We start from the raw sequence: 7,720 nt of genomic DNA on the forward strand, positions 1-7,720 counted from the left end.
TTTCGAAAAATATTCATATTTTACAAAGAGTGTTCAAAGTTTCAAATGATAAAAAAAGTTCAAGTTTTGTTTACATTTTAAAAAATGTTTGGATTCCAAATAATGTTCATTTTTTAGGAAAAAAGAACAAAAGAACAAAAGATAAAAATAAAATTATCGCATTTCAAAATTTGTCGCATTTCCAAAAAAAAACCGATTTTTTCCCAATAAAGGTTCAGATTTTCTATAACATTTGCTACAATGCCTAACTTCGAGATGGATGGTTGTGGTTATGATGGTGATGGTTCAAGGCCGGGGCTAGGGTTGAGAGATGGTTCTGGTGCTCTGTTTCGCGAAGATTGTCACTATTGCGCCTATAATTTTTCTTGTTGATTTGTTTCTTTCACCAAACTTCGTGTTTCCTCGTACGTGATGATCTGTTTCGATACTTCGGCTCTTATCCCGCGGAAACACATTAAACAAAGGATTTCGTGATCTCTTGCATTCATTGGTCATTAGTGACAATCTCGGAGCAAGTTTCTCATAAATTCTAGGATTATTCATTTAAAACAACGGTGTGATGAGCGCAAAAATATCATTCATCAAATCATTGCTCTCCAACACGATGAATGATAAAGAAATGACAAAAAGAGATATAAAAACTATAGTATATGTGCTTGCGATTGTGTTTTTTAGTTCGCCAACACCTCTAATCTATAGGGTAGAATTCTGCTATCTGTAGTACACTATGTTGGTTGTAACTTTTGCATATGATTTTGGATTGAGATGATTCAAAAAGCAAAAACATCTGTCTCAACGGGACAAAGACTTTTTATGCGGAACACTTTCCCATTTGAGTCCATCTTAATCACATTTTTTTCCATGCCAAAATGTGACATCAACACAAATCCTCTATTATGCTTATAAGGATATTACCTTGAGGAGTTAACACCTTCAGATTCCAGTTGTCCTCCGAATTATTTATCTGACTTTCATCCCCCACTCGCCATATTTATATATCCTCTTTTGGAACACTCTAAGGCCAACTCTAACCGATCACCCAAAAATAAAAGAGGATTGGCCGAGTAAACCTTTAGTGAAGTATTTTTACTCAACTAAGTTTTGGCCGGACCTAGTCGATCCCGTAAATATAATGGAGTATTCTTTTCATTTGCATTTCATTTTTGGCATATATAATGGAGTATTTTTTTCATTTGCATTTCATTTTTGGCTACCGAAAAAAACCACTACTAGAAAAAAACTTATAGATAGAACAATACTAGTAGCGCGGGTTATTTGGCACACGCTACTGCTACTTAGTAGTAGCGAGGGCAGAAAAACGCGCTACTAGTAGGGAATAGTAGTAGCGCGGGTACAGAATACCATGCTACTACTAAGAAGTTCCGACCGTGCCTCCTTGGACAGGAAGTAGTAGTAGCGTGGGGTGTAAAACCTGTGCTACTACTAAGTAGATAGCAGTAGCACGTGTTGTACATCCCACACTACTACTATGGGTAGACCGGGTCAGCCTGTGGCCACCATCCACCCCACGCTACCACTGCCAAGTGCCAACGAATAATCCTACACCTACGAAAGTTGTTACGAAAGGTTACGCAACCTGCGAGCAAATTTCTCCCCCCCCCCCCCCCCCCCCATTCTCACGGGTGTGGGCCCCTCCCACCCCCTTCTATCCAATCCCAATCTTCCACGTTGGTTGTTACGTAAAATTTGTACGTAAGATTACGTGGGTCTAGCATTACTGACTACCAACGCAATCACACAAGTCTTCCCGTGTCCCCATCCCACGCCAATCCCCATTACTCTCCCGGATCCCACGCCGGTGCGGCTCCCAGCTCCCTCCCCCCACCTGCCTATGCTTCCTCCACCTCCAGACGACGCTGACGGCCAGATCACGCCGGAGCCTGTGGTACTCCTCCACCTTCAGTTTGTCTCCTCTCCGGTCGCGCCGCCACCCTGTTCGTGGTCGAGCAGCAGAGGACCGCCACCGGCTCGTCCACAACCAATCGGCGAGCAGCAGAGCAGAGGACCCCGTAGCCGCCTACCGCGCCAACCTCCCTCCCTCCTCGCGAACGACGCCCTAGCCCTAGCCCACGGCCATGGCTAGGGTTTGTGCAGTTTTTTCCCATCTCATCTGGTGAGTTCCCTTTCCTCCAAGGAGAAGCTGTTGCGGATCCTTCTACCTCCCTTCTCCCTCTGACCCCCGTCTCTGTATCATCTCTGCAGGTAGACCAAATCGAAGTTCTGCACCTCCTAGTCTCCTAGGCTTGTTACTGTACAGCGGCAACAAAAAATTCAACACTTTGTTTGCAAGGTACATGTTGTTTATGTGTTGCTGTTTACTCTGCATTTGATATGATGCAAGTATTCAATCTGATCTGCCTGTATTATGTGAAGGAAGGGGGTCATGGAGATCTCGACGGCGGCGGGTCACACAGGAGAGTGGGGTGGGTCTGAGGATCACCGCCTCGCCGATGCCGTCCCTGCCGGAGCAGCAAATGCTTTGCTTGGCGCTGGACCAATTGGGGCAGATATTTAGGAAATGGACCTGAAGCTGCTAAAGTTTTGGAACAAGGTTGCATCTGGATCAAAGGGCAACATGTAGGTTCCAGCTTGCTTTTTGATTGTACAGTGAAAACAATAGAATCTTACAAAACTTGGAAGAGTGTCATTTGATGTTTTAGTTTCTTAGGCACCGCAGACCATCCTGTAGTCAGGATGTAACATCAGCATAGTTATGTGTAGGTTAGTGTAAAATTTTAGTTTCCAAGAAAAGCCCCAACTCCCATTAGTTGCAAATTTGCCAGTGTGCAAATTCTTATTCCTCACCCCAGCCAACTTCTGCTCCCACGTCCAAAACCACAGACAGTAAGAAGCAGAACTTTTGTGAGGTAATATTATAGCTTTGAATGAGAAACGGGTCTCCGCACTAAAACAACTGTAAAGAAAAGAGTGCAAGGTAATCTTACAGTTTGCATGTGAGTCAATTACTTCCTGTAGGCATTTCAAAAATATATATAATTACTTCCTGTTCCTGTAGGCGAGCAACCCACAGAGCGCCTCTTGCTGTAATTTTACGGCTAATCAGGTAATCTTACAGTAGTGAGGTGTTCTTGATTTTTTTCAGATATAAGTCTGCCTTTCTATAGTTCAGGTATTTTGCCTTAGATATATTGCTGTTTACATTGGACTGAGTACACCGGTTCTCTACTAAAAAATGAAATATGGTACGTGATTGATTTAAGTAACATAGGCCACTATCAAAATTCTGTCAGAGGCATTTTTAGTAACCGTAAGAAACATAGGTCACTGGTTGATTTTGTACACAAGGAATTTTTGGTAACCATGGAATAACAAGATTCCATGTAGTAGTAACAAAAGCCATCTTAAGATTACAAATAAAATTCGTTTGGACGTAACTGAATGCCACTGAGCACTAAGTAACCAGCGGCATGATTATTATTTTTCAGAAATCACTATTACAAAATTGAATGCTACCGAATTTGCAAACTGACTACTGTCGAACTTGATCTTGAAGCAGTAGGTGACCATAGATTTTATGCCAACTTCATCTGTTCAGCTATCTCTGCAGCGACTGAAACATTCTTATCCATGGGCTGGAAGCAACACAGTATCCTATTAATAGTACTATAGCCTTTGGTTCACTTTTCTTCTCACAAAACCTGAACTTTGCTACTGGTTATTAGTAAACGAAGGTTTGAATTTCAATTGCACAATACTCTTACCGACCATAAATATGAAGACATGACTCTCTATCCCTCGTACATTAACAGTCATCCACTTGAACAGATACTGAGAAGGCAGAATATTTTCAATTCTTGAAAGTATACCAACAAACAGGTAGTGGCCACCATCACAGAAGCACATATAACACTTCAGGACTAATAGGCTTCACTGTCCTGAACTAGAAATAATATAATGTCAAAATCAAAATCGCAGTGGGACTTTGGATGTACCAAATTCATCACAATCACATGAACCCATAACATGCTAGCTGCAGGTGAATCAAAAGTATAGTGAGAAACAAGACAAAAAGCCAAATTATGTAACTATTGTTAAAAATGCTCACTAACCATGTCTTTTAACAAACTATGCCAGCTTCAATGGTGGGAGTCGCCGTATTGAACTAGTCTGTGTCTAGCAACTATTTACGACATTGTCTAAGTCTAACTAGTATGACACCTGAGAGTGTCATCAAAATGAAACATAGAAGTATCTTAAGTCCCTTCAATATGGATTTTCTTAATACTACTAGAAGTTATGCTACTAAACTTCATTGCTTTGTGATGAAACAAAAGGAGCAAAGAATTGGAGGTAAATCATGTTGTAAGTAAAGACTTGAAGTAATTGAATTTCATGATTAGTTTGCAACGAACATTAGTGAGAATGAGGCACACTCCATACTTCGTCAGACACACGATTGTAAGGGGAAAATGCCAAAGCCACCCATAATATAGCTGAATCAATATTAAATGGAACTAAATAAAAACATATCAAATCTAGTGGTACATTGGTAGTAAACACGGGGAATTAAGAAGAAATTAAGCAGTATATACGAATCTCAGGCAAAAAAAGCCATAAGATTGAAATACACCTACACAATAGCTACTGAACTACAAAGTTCAGATTTTCAACAAAATAGGTTTGTCTACCTTAAAAAAATGTATGCCATTTGTTGACCCAATTACAATCTCTTTCAGTTAGGTGGAATGAAAAAACAGGGGACAACCTATGAACAAAACCAAACATTACTTCTAATCGAACACATACAAATAGATTTTAGAATTTCAGTAGTATTAAGCTTGTACGTTTAGCTATGCCCAAAACAAGTAATGCCATTTTAGATAACATGTTTGAAAATTTGAAATTTTCCAAGTTACTCTATAGTGACAATGTATTTTTTTTGTTAAGAGGTTTTAAGGGTTAATTATTTTTCTGAAAGTTATCCTTTTATCTAAACTAAATGGTTGTCGTCTGAGATGAAACAATGTGTTTACTGTACCAAGAAGGGGATGTATGCATTGTTTCTATATCCAAATTATCCAAATTGTAATTTCTTATATGGAGGCTCTTTGCAAGACATCTTGGGGCAACGTGCAAAATTTATGCTGGAGTCATGAGTCGGTGCGGCAAAGCGTGCATGTTGCTTCTAGTTTTGTTGTTAACCATGCTATGGTCCAAACTCCTTTTTATTCTGCTCATATGATATTTCTCATCTTTTGTTTTATGTCCCGATGCCTCATGTATTTACAGTAGAAATGTTCTAAATTTAGTGCTTCTTGAATATGGCCAGGGCAATGGATAAAATCTAGATGCTAAGGTGACTTTTTTCCTGCAGATTTGCTTATCGTGAAGACGCTTGCAAGGATGCAGCGGGAGCAGATCATTTGGAAAGATAGGATGCCACAATTTGGTCTTTCTATGCATTTTGGTTTGCTTGTAACTGTGTTTGCACTAGCTGGGAATAAGTGACTCGGTAAGAACTGTAGGTGTTTGGATATGCTCTAATGCTCCTGGTTTACTATAAATCTTGGATTTGTAATGATGTGTAATGCTACTGGTTTATTACAAATCTGGGCTTGTTTTATTTGTCAAAATTGTATGCATAAAATGGAATTGGGGGATTTTAATTTTTTAATTCGTAATTAGTTAGTAGTAGCGTGGAGAGGGGGGGGGGGGGAACCATGCGCTACTAGTATCCTAGATACTAGTAGCGTGTGTTACTAGTAGAAAACATCCCATTTGTCTCGGTTCCAGAGGCCCATTAGCCCCGGTTCTGGAACCGGGCCTAAAGCCCAAAACCTTTAGTCCCGGTTCGCTTACGAACCGGGACAGAAGGGTCTTCACGTGGCCGCTGCGGGGAGCCCCGGCAGGAGGGCCTTTAGTCCCGGTTGGTAACACCAACCGGGACCAAAAGGCATCCACGCGTCAGCAGCTGGCAGTAGCTGGGGTTTTTGTTTTTTTAGGGGGGGGGGGGGCGTTTGGGGGTTTTGGAGGGTTAATTTAGGGGTTTCATATTGTGTTAGCTAGCTAATAGAGAGAAGTGTCCTCTCTTTCTCCGTGCTTGGTCGACGCTAGCTACTATACGTATAGAGAGAACTCGACACGCACTAGTAGAAAAAGGCCCATTTGTCCCGGTTCCAGAGGGCCTTTAGTCCCGGTTCTGGAGCCGGGACAAAAGGGTCGGGACTAAAGCCCATTCCCTTTAGTCCCGGTTCGCTTATGAACCGGGACAGAAGGGGCTCCACGTGGCCGCTGCGGCAAGCCCAGGAAGCAGGGCCTTTAGTCCTGGTTGGTAACACCAACCGGGACCAAAGAACATCCACGCGTCAGCAGCTCAGGAGCTGGGGTTTTTATTTTTTTTAAGGGGGGGGGGGGGGTTGGGGGTTTTGGAGGGTTAATTTAGGGGTTTCATATATTGTGTTAGCTAGCCGAAGTGACCTCTCTTATCTCCGTGCTTGGTCGGCGCTACATACTATACGTATAGAGAGGACTTGACACGCTAGCTAGTAAGCAAATGAAGGAAACCAGTAAGTACACAAGATCGTCATGAACATATACAGAGAGAAGTGATCGACCTCTCCTTCTCCGAGAGATTGGTCGAACAACAAGTTTTCGTATATCTATCCGACGCTACTAGCTACATATATACAATATAAGATCTCTTACAATCCCTAACATATGAAGTCAAGTTCCACATGGTATTCTCTGCCTGGATTGATGACGTGGTCAAGAAAGAATCCCGCCAATTTCTCTTGAATTGCTTTTATGCGATCATGTGGTAGGAGTTCATCCCGCATCTCCCAGAGCTAATTTAAAGAAGGGGGTCAATACATATATATGAATGAAACTCAACACAAATGATGGTAATAAAATAAAATTGTGAATATTTTTGCTTACGCACTTCATATTGTCTTTTAGAGTAGCCCCGCTTAGACTCCGTCGCGTTGTAGATGAACTCACAAACGTAGTATCCAAAGAAATCATTCCCGGCTTCCTGCCACAAGCACTTTTACGAGAAATAGAGGTCAATCAAACTGATAAGCCAGCATGCTAAATGGTATTGATGAAACTATCTAGAATCAATGGGAGATGCACGAAACTAGGTAGTAGTACTTACTTTCGGGTGTTTAAATTGCAGCTCGATCGGAAGTCTCGGAGAAATAGCGGTGAACTCTTTCCAAACCCTGCCAGACAAAGAAAATAATTACTTGATATCAGGAAATGAACAAAGTTGCCGATATGGTGCGATAATGATCGATTGAACTTACTTCTGGAGCATTCGAGTCATGTCCGCATAGGCCTCGGGAGGTTTTCGTCTCGAGTCTCAGACGGTTACTACTCCCTGCTCAAGCTTAATCTCTAGGAGAATAAAGTGGAAGCTGCGCACGCATGTATAACTCATCAGTTACATTACTATAACCTCGAGTAATAAGGGAAACCGAAGATGCACAAGACAGTAACACTCACTTGAAGTTGTAAGTAAAGAGTATTTTATCTTTGCTTTGATTTTTGAGCAACGATTGTAGCAAGTTGTCCTCGGTTTCTGTGACATTCTTTTGAACCGTCCATTCATGTATGACATTTGGGTTAATGAATCCAATTTCATAGATTTGTGCTTTTCTGCATTCGACGATCTTCAATCTGCATAATATAGTGAGGATAATTATATATACATGTAATGAAAGAGCTGAGTTATATA

Source organism: Triticum aestivum, chromosome 2D, assembly GCF_018294505.1.
Source record: "Triticum aestivum cultivar Chinese Spring chromosome 2D, IWGSC CS RefSeq v2.1, whole genome shotgun sequence".
In the NCBI taxonomy this organism is placed as follows: Eukaryota; Viridiplantae; Streptophyta; class Magnoliopsida; order Poales; family Poaceae; genus Triticum; species Triticum aestivum.